Source organism: Peromyscus maniculatus, chromosome 1 (assembly GCF_049852395.1).
Source record: "Peromyscus maniculatus bairdii isolate BWxNUB_F1_BW_parent chromosome 1, HU_Pman_BW_mat_3.1, whole genome shotgun sequence".
Taxonomy (NCBI): domain Eukaryota; kingdom Metazoa; phylum Chordata; class Mammalia; order Rodentia; family Cricetidae; genus Peromyscus; species Peromyscus maniculatus.
In genome coordinates, this window is record NC_134852.1 from 206,207,399 (window position 1) to 206,226,164 (window position 18,766).

At 38.7% G+C, this 18,766-nt stretch overlaps 1 protein-coding gene across 6 annotated transcripts in view; it reads left to right on the forward strand.

The window, feature by feature from the left end:
• The window catches only part of Add3 (adducin 3), a 116,165-nt gene that overhangs the window by 24,009 nt on the left and 73,390 nt on the right, over positions 1 to 18,766 (forward strand). The window lies entirely within an intron of this gene.

Genomic DNA, 18,766 nt, shown 5'->3' on the forward strand with positions numbered 1-18,766 from the left:
ATTGGTTCCTCTTAAGAAGTTTAAGAGTGACACACACATGGTGACACACATAAGAAGCTAAGTAGAAATGCCAAAAATCACATGCAGGGTCTTTTATTTTTATAAATTGAGTGAAGGCTCTAATCCAGTAAGAGGGTATAATTAGTATATTAGTGAAACAATTAGTATAAGATTTAGCTACTCTGGTGTTTCTGATAGCTTTATTATAGAGATAGTTGGGTATTTTATGTATCTCTTTATAATAAGACATGTAAAAGGACATTGTGGTTTTACAACTGTGGAAAAACTACTGAATTTCACAAAATTAACTTGTAAATTATTTTCAAACCTTGCTTTAGTGTTTAAAAGTTTTAAGTATTAAGTAGTGTTGGGGAGTAGGGCTGAAGAGGTTGCTCGGTGGTTAAGAGCACTTGCAGAAGGCCTGAGTTCAATTCTTTTTTTTGAAATTTAGAAACAAGTTTTATTTAAGATCTGGAATACAATTCCTAAAATATCAACTTTCCAGAAAACTGTGGCTACACAATAATGCATTGCCTCTATCATGTGAGAACGTGCACTAGACTCAAAATACAAAACCAGGAAGCAAACCACCATCCTTCCACAGTTTGAGCGAAGATGGAATGAATGCCTAAGGAACAACAAAGATGGATTTGCAGAGGATGGGCTGTTTACGTCAAGCACCATTAAAAAAAAAAAAAAAAAAAAAAAAAAGAGCACAAATGCATGGGTTTTCAGGTATATACATTAAGTTGAACCTTTGGCACTAGGAACCAGGGCATCTAATCACATGTTGGCACCCACATAGCCCTCAGAACCATCTGTTATTTCAGTTCCAAGGAGTCTGATGCCCTCTTCTGGCCTCCGTAGGCACTGCACACATGTGGTGCTTAGACTGACTGACTCACATACATAAAACAAAATAATAAATCTTTAAAAAATGTTTGGAATAACTTGTTTATCCAAAAACATTCTTCATAAAATTTAAAATATTTTATGAGCATAAAATATAATAAAAACAAATCAGAAGTATAAAAGGTACCCCAAATGTATAAAAAACAAGATTTATTTAAGTTTAAATTAAACTTAATATTTTAACCAAACTTTTGTAAAGTCAATTTCATTTTAAAGAATGTAAAATTATTTTTGAGTAAGAAATAGAGACCAAAGTCTGTAAGGCACCAGAGTTAAAGAGTAAAAAGTTGTTACTCCATATTGCTAAATGGCTTAAATATCTCTTGTACATCAAGAAATGTTTTCCTTTATTTATTTTTAAGTTTCTGAATCAAGACTTCCTGTTTATACCTGTCCAATATATTGCTACATAAGAATTCAATCTAAATATGGTCTCAGAATAGCCTGGGGAGGTCGTCAACAAGATGTTACATTTGTTATCTCTTTCTGTTGAAATTTCCTTTCCTCCCTTCCCTTCTGCTCAAGGCAGAGCATTTGGAAGTGAGAGTTTCATTGCAGTTACTTTGCACTCACACTCCAAATAATACCCTGTATTTGGTGGATTTCAAAAAATAGTTTCAGCCAGCAGTGGTGGTACCACTTTAATCCCAGCGCTCAGGCTGCAGAGGCAGGTGGATCTCTGTGAGTCGAGACCAGCCTGGTCTATGAAGTGAGTTCCAAGACAGCCAGGACTATCTTGAAAGAACAAACAGTTTAAAAACTAAGGTCTATGTTTTGCAACAATAATTATGTTTAATCCTCAAGCTTCTAGATTGAGACAGGGGCCCAAAACCTCTGGCCATTATTATAAATGAGGAATCATGGACCTCATAACTAGAGGGGCCCTCCACCCAAGCTGGACAGAGACGATTTGGTAGAGGGAAGGGAATTTGAGGATTAAGGGAAGGGAGGGATCTTCAGGGGAGGCTGACCAGCTGACATCTATCTGCCTTCATGTCTCGCTTCCTGGACTTGCAAGTTTCTTTGGCTGCTAAAGGTTTACCTTTTTCTTGAGGTTTATAGTGACAGGAGCAAGAAGTCTTTGAAACTTTCAAATTTGGAGAAAGGGAAGTAAAGAACAGGAGAGTCTAGAATCCCAAGGCTCTCTCCTCTGAGCAGAGGCAGAGGCCTGGATGATTATGAAGTGTCGTGTGAGGCTCTGTGTGGCTCGCTGCTGGATGCCCACTCTGCGGTCCAGTGCCCTCTGCTGTGGTGAGAAGGGAGCCCCTCGGTGCAGCTCTGCTGAGGGCTTACTTGACAGTTCCACATGACCTTGCCTAGAGCGGAGTTGGTACAGGGTGAGACCTCAGTGGTTTGGGCTTAGAGGGTTCTTTTCAGGAAATAGAGCCTAGCTTTCCCTTCAGTTTTTAACTCTTTCATTGAATTGGATAAGAGTGTGTGTGTGTGTATTGGAACTTGTCATAAACTTTCTTGTTTTCTTAACAAAAAGCCATACTGATCTTTTGTGTATTGTTCCAATTTCATATGCTTACCACTGAAGCAAGTCATGTATATGGTAAATGTTTCTGACATGTTTAGGAACATTATATTGAAAATTCAAAATTCAAACTGAATGAATTTGGCTGCCTTGACTTTTTTTTTTAAGGAACGTATTTAAATGAGAAACAGTTGCACTCCTCCAAAGCAAAGGAAATGTTTTTAGATCATTTGTTTGAGTGAAATAGATTATAAAACTTTTGACCCCAATTTTCCATTATTTTTTGCTAAGTGGGCTATTACATAAGGCACAGTAAAGAAAGAAATCTGTCATGTTAGAAATGTTAGTATTTTAAAGTCTAGTTTTGTGATTTGAGAATTTTAGCTATTAAAATGTATTTTGAGACTGGGGAGATGGCTCAGTATGTGAAATGTTTTCTCTGTAAGCACAGACTCTGACACCTGTGTTTTCAGATAAGGTCTCACTCTGCAGCTCAGACTGGTTTAGAACCTGCTTCTGCTTCCTGAGTGTTGGCATTACAGCCGTGAGCCATCATGTGTGGCTAAAAGGACAGCTGTTGACATTAGGCAGATCTGATTTCCATTGCTGTTGGCCTTTGGCAAGCTAGCCATCTGTGAGCCTTCTCATTGTCTTCAAATGGAGAACTGTGATAAAGAAAATCTCTCACATTGCTTTGAAGGTGGTGTGAGTATGACGTGTAAAGTATGTCATAAGTACAATATCATTACATAGTTGATCAATAAATGTACTGACTACACGTTCCTGCCTGCTATACAGAACCCTTACTGAGAAAGGAAGAAGGAAGAAGCAAGCATGAAATGAATGTAGCATATGCAAGAATATTGACCCATTCCTAAGTTTGACCAGAAGAAAGGAGGCTGTAAGCATTGTGGTTGAGATGGTTCTTTTGTTTGTTTTTATTTTTATTTTTATTTTTATTTTTATTTTATTTTATTTTATTTTTTTTTGGTTTTTCGAGACAGGGTTTCTCTGTGTAGCTTTGCGCCTTTTCCTGGAACTCACTTGGTAGCCCAGGCTGGCCTCGAACTCACAGAGATCCGCCTGCCTCTGCCTCCCGAGTGCTGGGATTAAAGGCGTGCGCCACCACCGCCCGGCTGTTTTTATTTTTGGTTTGTTTGTTTGAGACAGGGTCTCACTGAGTGTCTTTGGCTGGCCTGGAACTTACTATATAAACCATAGAGCTTTGCCTGCCTCTGTCTCGAGTGCTGTGAATAAAGGTGTGCACCACTGCACTTGGCAATATTGAGTTTTTGAATCAGAATTAAAGGACAGGTTCAGAAAGTAATGATGTAAAATTGTTCATACTCTGTTTTGCGTGTAGTAAGACACTGATTTTAATTTAATTTTAGTGCATTTATCCCATTAGACAATAGCATCTGTTTGTTCCTAAATTTGTTTCAAGTGCTGAAGACAAAAATTATCAGTTTTCAAAGCTTTATTTTTTTTTTCCTGAGCTAAGATACAAGTCCATTGTGTTCTATTCCTTATAAAGTTTTTGTCAGAGGGGCTGTTGTCTTTGGAATTTCAGTTCACAGAGTAGTAGGTCATTCTGATTATTATAAACTTGTATAGTAACTTGAACAGAGGAAAACTTTTCTAAAAGAAAGAAAAACAACCACTTAGCAACTTTGGATTAACATTAATTTAGTGTTTTGTTTTCAATCAACTTTTAACATCAGCTCACATTTTAGCTAGAATGGTGATTTTTTTTTTTATGACATTAGCTGTATGACATGTTCTGAATCTGTTTAGGAAGGGGTATTTTTAATCACTTATATTTATGACTTGCTATGCATCTTGGGAAATTGGGTTAAAAATCCAAAATACTGAAATGTGCGCAAGAGAGTTCCAAAGAGCCAATTGTTGAATTAGATATGAACTCTTCAAAAGTTTACCCTCACCAGTGTGTAGACCTCATCTCTGGTATTGTTCTTAGTGATCAGTCATGCTTGAAAATCCAGTTGTTTGCCAACAACATCTGGTTATACTTTATAAACTTTGAACACATTCTTGAATTGAAGACAAGCAAGCCATATGACCAGTTTTCTTTGCTGATGGAAAGCTGTTTACAGTTTGGTTGAACTTTAACAAACTTAGCATAACTAAAGGTAGAGCATCCACATGTGTGGGGTACCACTAAACTTTATAGATGAACGTTTCCTACAATTTATTGACCTTCATTTTTCAAAACTTTATTTCAGTGAAGTCCCTTAAGGAAGTCTTCTTTCTAAAAAATATTCTCTTAGACTCAGGGTACACCTGATTGAAATGTGTTCGTCTAGTAAGCAGTCAAAACTGGTGTTGATTGATGTGGTCAACATCCCTTCATCAGTTTCTACAGTTCCAGCAACTGTTGTCATTTGCTTGTGTGTATGTTGTCATTGCCGACTGTGTCAGCTTTTGGATATACTGTCTTTCCATTACAGTACTCAAGGGAATAGAGTCTTTTGTCAACATAAAGAGGTCTGTGAAATGATTATAAATGCTAGAGCTGCTCTAACTGAAACTTAGTAGATAGCAGAGATTCTTTGGAGTGGGCTCAGGCTTGCTGCCAAATTATAGAGCTCCACTATCCAAATGCAGCCACCAGCCACATACATGTGACTGTTGGTTACTTGAAATGATGTAAAGTACACAGATTTTAAAGACTGATTACAGAAAAGGCATGTAAAATACCTTAATTTTTAATATTGATTATATGCTGAAGTGAACTTTCGGTGTTTCTTTAAACAAAATGCATTAAAATGAAGTTGGGAGCTTATAACCCCAGTACTGAGGGAGGAAGTGCAGTGCTGGAGACAGTGCCCAGGGTCTCATCAGGCAGCCCATCTAGGCAAAGCAGTAAGTCCCAGGTTCAATTAGAGACCTTGCCTCAAAAATAAACCAATAAGGATGAAAAGTGGAGAAGCCATTGAGGAAAAACATCCTGACATTAACCTCTGGCCTCGGCATGTACCTCAGTTAGTTGGCAGGCATACCTGCACACAGGTTACATAGTACACCCCCAAACCCCCATACAAATTAAGTGGTTGCTTTGTTTTTTTAATGTACCTACTAGAAAATTAGAAGTGTGTATATGCCTTTGGCTCACATTATATTTCTGTTGAACAGTGCTGCCATAAAGGAAAGAGTTCATGCTGTGTTCCTTACAGGTGGGAGCCAGCAGAAATCTGGAAAATGCTTCCTCAGGATTTTCTAGCTTGCAGGTATTCCAGCTGACATGTGTGGCCAGCTTGTATAACAAGTGCTATTTTGGGGACTGTTACTTACATGAAGCTGCTGCCTCTTTATTCTGTAGCCTTCCCAGGATAAGGTTAAAAACAAGAAATGGTTGTTCTACTTAGATGGGTTCTTCTTGACCAGCCTTCTTAAAGACAGGTGACAAAAATAATAGCTGCTGTTCTTTGAGCACTTGTCATATAGGTACATTACATAAAATCTTCAATCCTAGTGTTGTTTGAGCCAATAGGATGTTCTATACATTATATTTTTAATTTCTCTATGGTTTGTTATGAAACCATATACCTTCACCATTGCAATAGGTAAAGAAGTGAAAATATCATTGTCAAATGACGTTGAGTGATCACTGCTTAGGTCCCTTGACTTATTTTCCTCCAGGCCACCCTGTACCTGCATTTGGTACCTGGTGAGTGGATCAAACGTTAATTAAGTTTTCCTTTTAAAAATTTAATTGAGGAAAATTATATATGTTACCTTGTACAACATGTCTTGAAGTAGTATTACACAGTAGCTAAATTAACCATTTACATGTGTCTTACCTATTTTGTTTTGTTTTGTTTTTTTGTTTTTCAAGACAGGGTTTCTCTGTGTAGCTTTGCGCCTCTCCTGGGACTCACTTGGTAGTCCAGGCTGGCCTCGAACTCACAGAGATCCGCCTGGCTCTGCCTCCCGAGTGCTGGGATTAAAGGTGTGCGCCACCACCGCCCGGCTGTCTTACCTATTTTATATACTTATTTTTTGTGGCAAGAACACCTCAGATATTTTCAAGAAAGACTTAAGGTTACTTAAGTCTTTTGAGTATGGTGGAGCATCCGAAGCTTGTGAAAAAATGTCCTTCTCACCTTGAACTCTGTCGCCAAAAGTTATTCAGAAGCTTTCAGGAAAAGATAAAAGAAGAATCTCTGCTAAATGGCAGGAATATCAAATCTTGGGCTTCAGAGACCAACCACATAAGGAAGGGCTTTTTTATAGACAGAATGTTGAAGTAAAACAATGGGATAAAATAAGCGTATTGAGCTGGATAAGCCTTGCATAATCCTAGGCCATCTCTAAATGGCCATGTCCTTGACATTGTTGCACTAAGAACAATCAAGCGGAAATGTCAGAGTGCTGACATGTTAGCTGCTAAGTTAGAATAGCTGTTATTATGATCTGAGTGTTGTGCAGGGCTGGATGCTGCCTTTGCTCAACCACCTTCACTCAGGTTCAAGTATGTGTTGCTGACTTTGGAAAGATAAAAGGAAGAACAGGAATATTTAAAAAGTAAAGGAAAACTGGGGAAGATAGAAATGATAATATTTGAGCAAGTTCCCAGAGCAGAGCAGAGCCAGGCATAGTGCCATACATCTGCAGTCTCAGTTTGAGCATCTAAGGCAGGAAGATTTTGAGTTCAAGGCCTGCATAGGCTTCAAAGTGAGTTTGAGAGAAGAGAGAAAGGTGGAGAGGCGCAAAGTGCAAAGCGTAATATCACACTGTACATGTAATAACATTATAATATAAAGAGCTATGTGAATTATGGTTATTGTTATTTCAGAAAAGAAACTGATGTATTAGAAAGAACATAGCATTTCTTTCTGACTAGGTAGTGTAGATTCAGTTTTCCTAAGTCTCCCTGTATCCTAACTATAACTTTAGGAAATTGTAGAATCTGAGATGATCAGATTCTGTCATTTTCTTCCCCACTCTGCCTTTCCTTCCTGACTGAGATCATGGCAAGTTTAAACACACTTTGTTCATACTCATAAGCTATACATGTTGGCATTGTTTTTATATCGTTTATTATTTATCTGAAGTATTGTCTACCTGAAATTTCGTTGAGAGGAAAGGGATGTGTACCAAAGAGCATCCACATTGTGATGAAGAGAAGTGAGAGTTCAGTTGGCTAATTTGGCTTTCATTCCTGGGCTTCATAAAGAGACAGTGGCTGCCTTGTGGGGGAGGGGAATGGGAACCTAATGATTTACTTAATTCAATCATTCATCCTCATAACCCCTTTAAAACTTGATTTTTTGGGGGTAGGTCAATTATATAACGTTTGTATGCATGTTGCTGCTCTGAGTGAAAAGCCCTGTTAAATGACTATTTTTGAAGAAAAGATTTCAACATATTCATAGTAATAATAAGCTTGGTTTTCATTTCTGGGTGACTCATGATCTTCAGCTTCTAACCAAGTTAGTGAAGGGTTGCTATAACTACCAGATGGCAGACTTTCCCAATCCAGTATTAGATGCCAGCAGACTAATAACAGAATAGATGAATGCAGAGTTAAAGCACAATATTGGAGTATTATTAAAACTGCTCATCCAGTTTAAACTGCAAATTTAAAGAAGATACATTTAATACATTTGTGTTACGGTACAACTGTTTGGTTTTCAGGACAGTCTTAGAATGCATCTTTAGTGTGTATTCTATGTAAAATGCTGTGTATGTAAGGGGTATTTGCCAAGTGCTGATCAAAATTTACTTGGGATCCATCCAGCTGGCAGATCAGATGGGCTCATTTTTGGAGAATGGGATTCATAGTAGAAGGCAGTGTTCCTGCAGTATAATTACTTTAAAATTAGTTGGTTTATAATTAAAAATTCTCAAATGCTATATTAAAAGATACACAGTACAAACATTAAATATCTAGCAGAAATTCTTCATACTCATGTTGTATTTTTACTGCTAGAAGCTTACAGTAAAAGACAGGGAAATAAATTCAAGTACTACCCTTAGTTGCTTTTAATTTCTGCTTTGAGTTCCTAGGATGATAGCTTGCTTCTGTGAATCTACAAACAAGAAAGATGCTGAGGTGCAGATGGCTTAGCCTAGTGAATAGTACAAGTTGCTATCTTTGTATGTGGAGAAAGTTGCAGTCATGTTAAGAGAAGCAGGTAGTTGGGCTACCTGAGTACAAGTTGGTACAAGTGAAAAGGTCACAGATGATGACTGGAAAAAGGTCACAGATGATGACTGGAACTTAAGAGTTACTGTGGACCTTTTTACACCTTGAGGTGAGCTTTGCATAAGTATAGTAATACACTACCTTTTCACACTTTATGCCCAGAGGGTTATTTCCCACTGTATGTTCCATACATCATTAGTTTTAGGATTTTTCAGCAAAGTAGTTCCAAGCATGTTGGGAAAACTACTTTCTTGCACCTTCTCTATAAGGTTCATGATACACCTTAGAATAGCAAAGAAGTGCTGCTATGGGTAGCCCTCTTTGTTCAGATCCATTGTTTTTTCCAGGAGACTAGAGCACAAAACCAGTGTCTCCAATAAAACCAGTCTCTTAGTGGAGCTCTCTTGCTCTTGGAACATGTGTTGGAGAAACAGTGCTAGTCAAGTGACAGGTTTGCACAGTTAGGCTTTGTTGTGATTACTTTTTCCTTGAAAATTCACACAAAAGGTCTCACCTGTCCCCCCTTACACACACACACACACACACACACACACACAGGTTTCTCTCACCCACGGTCCACAGCTGCTCAGACCCAAGTAAATACACAGAAGCTTATATTTTTTACAAGCTGTGTGGCCTTATGGTAGGCTTCTTGCTAGCTAGCTCTTATATCTTAAATTAACCCATTTCTATTAATCTATGTTTTGCCACGTGTTCTATGGCTTTACCTGTCTGTTGGCATCTCCTTCTCCTTTAGTGGCAGCTGGGATCTCTCCTGCCTCTGCCTTTCTTCTTCCTGTCTCTCTCTTGGATTTTCTGCTTGGCTATAACCTGACTCGCCAATTTCTTTATTAACCAATCATAGCAACACTTATTCACAACACACAGAAAGACCATCCCACAGCACTTCCCCTTTTCTGTCTAATCAAAAAGGAAGGTTTTAACTTTAACATAGTAAAATTACATATAATAAAACAGTTATCAAGCAAGAATTATAGTTTCAATATCTAGTCTATTTGTATTTGGCAAAATTAAATACTCTCCTATATTTGTGAGTCTAAAATTTTATATCTAATTTATCTTTTATCATGACTAAGGAGAACTGTAATTATAACCATCTAGTCTTCAACTACATTAAAGATTTGGATATAATATTACCTAAGTAAACAAGAAGTGCTTTGTAAGCAAATTCCAAAATTCTGGAAATGACAGAGATAGCTGGCTGCCTGGACAGTCACCCAAAATTCCTCTACAATGTTGAGGAATCCATCTTTAGCCTATAGGCCTAGAGTCTCTCAGTCAATTCTCCCTGTGTCCTGCAGAATGTCTGGCAGTCTCCTCTGTGAAACAGGAACCTGGAGGACCATCTCGTCTTGTTTTGGCAATATTTAGTGGTCATTTTCCTATGGGTCCTCTATGTCCACTTTATACAACATATTATCTAGCAGTCCAGGCCTGAGCAGTTTCCTGCCCAAATGGCCAGTTTTGCCAAGAAGAAGATAAACTCCATAAGGAGTGTCTTCGATGCCCATCTTCCTTTTTGAAGCAAATTGGTGCTGCCAGAAACAGACATGTCTTACTGTCCAGAAATGTCTAAGTTCTTAAAACATTTTAAATGCCAAATTCTGAATGGCATTGAAGTATATGTATGTATACCTAGAAAACTTAACTAACATGACTATAAGTTTGATTTTCATAGATGACAAGTTATTAATCTGTACTTCTTAATTATACATTATAATTTTAAATGAGCTGCATAAACATAATACTTTAAACAAGAGTAGAAATATATATATACAGTATAACAAAATTAACTTGAAATTTATATCAATAAACTAAAATCTATAGCAATATAAAACATTTCAAACAAGTTGTTGCTCTTTAAAAGTAGATTCGATAATCTACCCTTTCATCCTATCATATCTATAATATCCCCTTTTCTTCTTTAGAAAGAGATTGTATTTGTAATCACCCTTTAAATAAAAATAAATATTTATAAACAATATTTTGGGGATTTGGGTGTAGCTGTTCATACTACTTCCTGCTGATTTGGGGCACTGGTAATCAATCTTATGGGGATCCTGAGAAAATTTGGGATAATGGTCAAGTCATAACTGGAGTAGTGTGTGAGGCTGTATTGTCTGAGCCAGTTGTTTGAAGCTGTTCTGGATGTTGGATCATCTGGAGACCTCTCAGGGGGTCTTCCTTGATGGAACCATATTAACCTGGAAGGAATCCACAGTTTCTTACCTGTGGAAACAAAAGCAGAACTTCTTTTCTAAAGCAACATATCCTTAGACATAAATTTTGAAGTCAAGATACCTTTAAAATATACATATTGGTTTAACTCAGCAGCCTTTACAATCAAATGTCTCTCTGCAATTAAAAATCCCAAAGATGGGGCTGGAGAGATGGCTCAGAGGTTAAGAGCACTGACTTCTTCCAGAGGTCCCGAGTTCAATTCCCAGCACCCACATGGTGGCTCACAACCATCTGCAATGAGATCTGACACCCTCTTCTGTATACATAATAAATAAATAAATCTTTAAAAAAAAATCCCAAAGACAATATAACCCAGACTCTGATTTCCATCTTTACATAGCTTATTTTTATATTACTTTTACTGTCTCTTTAAAGACTTTATTTTTAAAACTATTTCTTTATATAACTCTATATTTATTTTCCTCTCTTCCAAGCCTACATAATTTTTTACACACATTGTAAACTGTTCAGAGGTTTATTCCATCTGAATCTGTCTTATTGTGAAGCCATTGCTTTAAACTGCAGCATGGCTAGGATTGAAGCTGCAGCCTTGGCTGCTGACTCCATCCATTTTCAGCTTCCCAACATGGCGGAGGTACCTTTACTGCCATCTCTGGGATCCATGTTTATCATTGAGTCTGGGAAGCAGTGGGTCTATGCTTCCATCCAGCAGTGTGTAGCCAAGAAACCTTTTTTTTTTTTTTTTTTTTTTTTTTTTTTTTTTTTTTGGTCTGTACTAGCAAAAGCAAAATCCACCATGCAGTCCGCTGCACAGCTTAGACACACCTCTGTGTACCGTGGCAGGAATCCGCCATGCTGTGGGTCAAGCCTACATGCCTTGAACCTGCCATACTATAGCTCACGGCTTGCCTGAGAGACACAACTAGGAAGCTGTTTTTAGCTCTATTTTACAATCTTTTTTTTTTTTTAAAGCTTTCTCAGGTTTTGGGTGGAAATTCTTGCTGCTACATTGAGCACCATTAGTACTTCTAAGGCTATTTTACATACAAATATTTATTTTCTGTGAAATATTAATTTCTATTTAGGGAATGCTCTTGAATTACTGTTGACATATATGTATGTGTGTATATATATGCATATATATCTTTGTAGGTATTTTGATGCTTTTTATGAATGTACTTTTCCTTTTACTTAAAAAAATAACATTTCTTACCATGTAATTTTCTTAACAAGCTATTTTTACAAAATTATGTATATCAAAGGATTAAAATATAGCTATTTTAAATGTAATGATTACATTAAGACATGTTAATGGTATTTAAAGTAGGCTGTTTTATTTTGATTTGAAAGTGAAATTAAAGATTTAACTATTCCAAAATACTGCTTTATAATCAGTTGTATTAAGTGAGGTTTTGAGGTTCATCCTAGACAATGAATTCTAAAGGATGTTCAAATTACAGAGATGTATATATACCAAAGCTTAATATTTAGAGTCTCTAATTTGAGTATGTACATCAAAAATTTTAAGCAACATTTGCTTTCCATGAATTCCTTAAAAATGATATATGGTAGTTTTTGGTTGGTTGGTTGGTTTTAATTTAACAGCAAAATATGAATCCTGAATCATTCCAGGGTTGAAACTTGTGTTATTTTGTGAATAGTAGAAAATCCTAAGTATAGTTAACCTAAGTGTAAACCAGTATATAAATTAAGTAAATTAAAGAAGCTTAACTCACTATATGTCATGTTTTGAGACATATGGTTTATAACTGACTTCCCACCAAAACAAAATCATTTTCTTTTTATCATCCACCACACCAAATACTGAGATAGTGTCTAATTTCATTGTATTTAGGAAATTGTGTGTATGGCTTTGGTTTATGTTGTGGAATATTATTTTAACTATGTAAAGATGTGTTACGTTTGTTTATGCTGCAGAATATTACTTTAACTGTGTAAGGTGTGTTACTTTTCATGCTGCTTTTATTTAATAATATGAGAATATGACTTTAATTATGTAAAGATGTGTAGCATTTGTTTCACCTTGCCTGCCTAAGACATCTGATTGGTCTAATAAAAAGCTGAATGGCCAATAGCTAGGCAGGAAAAGCATAGGCAGGGCTGGCAGGGAGAAAGAATAAACAGGAGGAGAAATCTAGAGGAATGAGAGGAGGAGGAGGAGAGGAGGGAGAAGCCAGCACCAGAAGCCAGGCAGCCTACAGGCAGCCAGACATGAGAAGCAGCAAAAGTAAGTTACACAGAAGGAAAGAAAAGTAAACCCCAAGGCAAAAGGTAAAGAGAAACAGGTTAAGTTAAAAGAGCTAGCCAGACTAGAGAACAAAGAGGGCCCAAAGAGGGATGCATGGATTTCCCTGGGAAGGGGAAATAGAAAAGATCTCCTGGGTAAACTGGGAGTGGGAACGGAGGGATGGGAACTTGAGGGCATGGGTTAGGTGGGCTGGGCACAGGAGGTGGGTTGGGGATGGGAGAGTGATGAAAGAGATGTCTTGAAAAGGGGGACAAATTTGGGGTTAGGGAGAAACCTGGAGCTAGGGAAACTCCCAGAAGTCCACAAGGATGACTCCAGCCAAGACTTCTAGCAATAGCGGAGAGGGTACCTGAACTGGCCATCTACTGTAATCAGATTGGTAACTACCCTGACTGTCAACAGAGAGCCTTATCCAGTAACTGATGGAAGCAGACACAGAGACCCACAGCCAGGCACTGGGCCAAGTTCTGGGAGTCCTCCTGAAGAAAGGGAGGAGGGATTGTACAAGCCAGAGGGTGGCAAGGTCATGACAGGGGAATCCACAGAGACAGCTTACCTGAGCTTGTGGGAGCACATAGACTCTGGACAACAGTTAACAAGCCTGCATGGTACCAACCTAGGCCCTCTGTGACAGTTGTGTGACTTGGTCTGTTTGTAAGGACCTGCCCTTGGCACTTACATGGCTTTTGGGAGCCTGTTCCCCATGCTGGATTTTTCTCGCCTAGCCTTGATTAAGGGGGAGGAGCTCAGTCCTGCCTGAACTTGATGTGCCAAGCTTTGTTCAAGCCCACAGGAAGAGTGGATGGGGAGGGCAGTACATGGGAGTAAGGGGCAGGGGAGGAGAGGAGGGAGGGGAAACTGTGGTCAGTATGTAAAATAAATGAAAAATATTAATTAAATAAAATAAAAATAAATAAAAATAAAAGAGCTAGCCAGAAATGCGCCTAAGCTAGGCAGAGCATTCAAAACTAATAATAAGTTTCCACGTCATGATTTGGGAGCTGGTTGGAGGCCTAAAAGAAAAAGCCTGGTACAGGCTTACATTTGCTGAATAGCTAAAAATGGTGTTTTAATGCAAGGCAGTACTTAGGACTAAGCCATCAGATGGGACTTGAGGGCAGGAACCTTTCTTACTGAAACATAAGGTGTTTTCTGTAGTATTATGGTAGCTTCTTTGTGGATTTTGCCCTAGTTTTCTTTCTCCATGCCTGAACCAGACCTAAAACAGTATGTGATTATCCATCCTGTTTAATTTGTTCAATCCATCCATCTTTCCACTCAGCACCCTAAGCTGCTGTATCTTCATTAATACTGCCTGCATCCTATATCCAACCCTGCCTATCAGCAGTACATGTTTTAAGGGAATTTTAGGGTATACGGGAGTAAGCTTGCTTGCTGGCCATTTGTATATATTTTGAGAACTATCTGTTTAGGTCTGGTGCCCCCTCTTTTTTTTTTTAAGCCAAATTATTTGTCTATGTGTTGTTCTTTATGGATTCTGCATATTCAAGTCCTGTCACATTGTTTCAAGACTATCTCTCTGTCTCTGTCTCTCCTCTCTCTGTGTCTCTGTCTCTGTCTCTCTATCTATCTCCCCTCTAACCTCCCACCCCCCCACCCACCCCCACCCCAGGTTTCCTCATTGTTCGGAACTGTTTCCTTATTGTTCCAGAGCTCTTAGTGTGCTCATTTTTGCTTTTGCTCCTGTGGTTCTTACCCCCTCCCCTTTACCTTTACAAAGTCAAAAAGTATCGTCGTTATGTTTTCTTTTTCTTTTCTCTCTCTCTCTCTCTCTCTCTCTCTCTCTCTCTCTCTCTCTCTCTCTCTCTCTCTCTTTTTTTGGTTTTTTGAGACAGGGTTTCTCTGTGTAGCTTTACACCTTTCCTGGATCTCGCTCTATAGACCAGGCTGGCCTCAAACTCACAGAGATCCGCCGGGCATGTTTTCTTATAGTAGTTTCATAGTTTCCAGTCTTCAAGTCTTTAAGCCATTTTTAGTTGATTGTTTTATTTTTGAAGTGGTGTTAGCAGGGTCTGAGTTTCATTCCTTTTGCAGATGAAAGAGTCCCTAAGATGTGGCCTTTGTCTTCCCCTTGGAGTAATTGAAGGGATGCAGAGAGAATGGGATCCATGTTTTTTCTTTCTTTCTTTTTTTTTTTTTTTAAATAACTTAATCTTGCACATACAATCACTTCTGTCATATGCTATCCTTGATGGTAAAGTGTGAAAAAGGACTAGACAGAATGTAATAGAGAATAGGATCACTGGGGCCATCTTAGAACTTTCTAACCTCAAATATTGATTCTGTCAGTGATGACTGATCTTCATTGTCAACCTGATTGGACTTAGAATCACCATGGAAACATGCCTCTGAGTGTGTCTATGAAGGTGTTCTAGAAAAGTGTAGCCTTAGGGAAGACACACCCTGGGCAGCAGCATCCGCGGGGCTGGGCTCTCAGACTAAATAAAAGAAGAGTGATCTGAGCACACTTCATCTTTCTCTGCTCCATGACTGTGGACACAGTGTGACCGGTTCCTCGTGTCCTGCCGCCATGCCCTTCCCACATGACACACCTCCAGCTGAGCCCTTCAGTGCTTTGTCAAATGTTTAGTCACAGAAATGAGGAATGTAATCAATACACTTACTGCTTTAAGCAAATCATTAGGGAAATTAATTTTTCTACAGATTTCCAAATTCTATTATATTGAAAAAAAATGTTAGATATTGCTACCCTGAGTGAGGTGGGTAAGAATATATAAAATATTTAGTGGGATTATGTAAAACTTTTTATTATATTTTTTATTTTTATTTTTTATACAATGTCTTAGCATGCAGCTCTGGCTGGCTTGGAGCTTCCTTTATAGACCAGGCTATTCTACAAGTCATACAAATCGGTCTGCTTCTGCTTCCTGAGTACCTGGGATTAAAGGGGTACACCTCCACTTCCTGCTTGATAGTGTAAAACTTTTGTCAAGATGAAAAGGTAGTTTAATGGGCTAGTTTGCCTGAAACATGAGTGAACAAATGGACAATGTCAGAATCACACAACATATGTGTCGTAGAACCTGTTAATTTCTGTGTAATTGTTCTGTAATTTTTATGAGTATCACCTACTATAAGAACTACTTAATTCCACATTTAACTATGCACTATTCTATTATAAAGCAGAATAGATTTATAACAAAGATTATGCCACAGACATTTATATGCCATGTTCTTTGGACTATATTCTGTGCAAAATGGAAAGGCATTGAAAGATTTATAGGAAGTGGAGTGATGTGGTCAGGTTTGTGTTTTTAATGTCTTATTTTGGCAGTGATATTGAGAGTAGCTGGAGAGGTGTAAGGCTGAGGTAAAAAGATCACTGTAGTATTCAGAGAGAAAGAAAGAACTAAGGCATGAAATAAATGGTGTCCAAGAATGGGGAAGGAAAAACTAGCTTAAGAGGAAAACTAATAAAGTCAGAAGACCATGGGAGGTGAAGGTTAAAGTGAAGGTCAAGTTAAAGAAGTCCTGGTTCAGGCGTGGAGAAAGAAAACTAGGGCAAAAGTTCACACTTCTCCTCTCATTGTGTCTCCCACCTCCTCCCGCTTCCCTCCCACTTGTCTTCCCATCTCCCGACTGTGGAGAGGAAGAGTTTGGTTGTTTAGCACATGAAGGTCAAGGCACTGGGGCAGGAGTAGGAACTATAACAGGCAGCTAGAAACACAGATCTGTGAAACAGTGGCAGGAGAAATGGTGGCTGAAGTGTGGCCGGCAGACGAGGCTCTCCAAGAGGAGTGTGCAGAAGGACACCAAGAATGGAACTTTGACACATACCAAGGCATAAATCATCCTTTTTTAAAAGCCACAGCCCAGACTAAGACAATGCTTCGTGAGGAATCGTTTCATCTACAGCCCTGACTGAGTTGCAGAAATGAGGTCTGTCCCTAAGCCTGTGTTTCTTTGTCTCTAGGGGATAGGGAGTGGGGGTAGGGAGTTCAAGCCTCTGGTTCTGAAGCGTTTTCTGCTGGACTAATTTAGCATAGGTTATTCATGTGCATGGCACATTTCCACAGATGCCTCATAATTGTGGGTACTTCCTGCTGTTCTGACACTCTGTCATATAAGAAAAGTAGCAAATGAGAATGTTATTCTACTAAAGATAACCTTGTACCTGGTGTATTATATACTTCCAAAAGCGGTCACCTCACAAAGAAGTTCTTAATCAGCAACGAGTTGCTTACCACCAATACCACCCATCTGAAAGGCATGTGCCAGTGAAATCATAAGGTGAACTTTTAAAAATTCTTTGACAGTTTTATGCATGTGTATAATGAAGTAGTAATTTTCACCCCACATTCCTCTCTCATCCGTCCCCCTCCAGATGAAATCCTTCTTCCCAAGTCTTTTTCTCCCCTTTATGTCTTATGTGTGACCCACTAAATCTATTAGAATTGTTTGCACATGGGCGGTGGTGGCACGCAGGTCTTTAATGCCAGTACTTGGGAGGCAGAGGCAGGAATTGTTTGTGCTAGCTTCGGGGAGGTATTACTAGAACATGGGCAACTTATCCGTGGCTGCACCACAAAGAGAATGACATGTCCTCACTTAGCAACCATTAACCTCAAAGAGTCCTTTAGGGAAGGGTGAAGCCTAGTGGGCCCTCCCCCATTCGTGATATTTAGTCTTGGGAAATTATCACACCTGCAGTGAATTCATGAGTGCAGCAGCTACCTCATGTCTCTGGAAGACTCTTTTTCCTAAACTTTTCTCATTCTGTGGTTTTTACATTCTTCCTGCCCCCTCTTCTGCATTATTCCCTGAGCCTTAGAGGGGGGGTGGTATAGGGCTAGTACTCCATTGTCAAGTACTCACAGTGTACTCTCTGAATGTGTTTGCTCATCACCTAACTTGTTGAACTCTTAAGACTACAGAACCCCTTTGAGAATTGATAGAAACTAGGGATGTTCAGAGAAGTTCATGGGTGAGTTTCTCCCTCTCTAAGAGAATTCAAGTTGAATTTTCTGAAGTTTATCCATGGAATTTAGTGGCTCCGATGGATCCTGTATAAAGAAATTCCTTATTCTCACCAGTGGTTGCAGAAGTCCAACCATTGGGAACCTAAGGCAGAAAGATGATGAGTTCAGAGATGGCCTGACCTATACAGCAAGACCTTGTCTCAAAAAAATCGAAAACATGGGGCTGGAGAGATGACGATCAGAGCTCTGGCTGCTTTTCCAGAGAACTAGGGCCTGATTCCTAGCACCCATATGGTGGCTCACAGTCATCTGTGGCTCTTGTTCCAGCGGATCCAATGCCTGCTTCTGGCCTCTCAGAGCACCGGATACATGTGTAGAACATATTCATACATCCAGGCAGAATACTCACACACATAAAATTTTAAAAAATAAATCTCTGTAAGACTTGAAAACAAAACCTTACATATGGGTAAGTCCACTTCTCTTAAAACTTTATGACTTTTTTTGTTGTAAAGAAGTTTTTGAACTAGACTGACTTGATGGGTGTAAGGGAGGAATTCTGACTAGAAGGTAGTTGTCTGCTGTGTAGGCCGACAGAGCCACGTGAACACTAGGAAAAATGAGATGATTTCATGTGCAGTTATATTGAAATGCACAGAAACTGTCAACAACTGTATAGTATATTTGGAGGAGGAGGAGCAACAAGGGGGTGGTAAGATAGCCGAAGGTAATAAATAATGTGTCGCGGAGGCTTA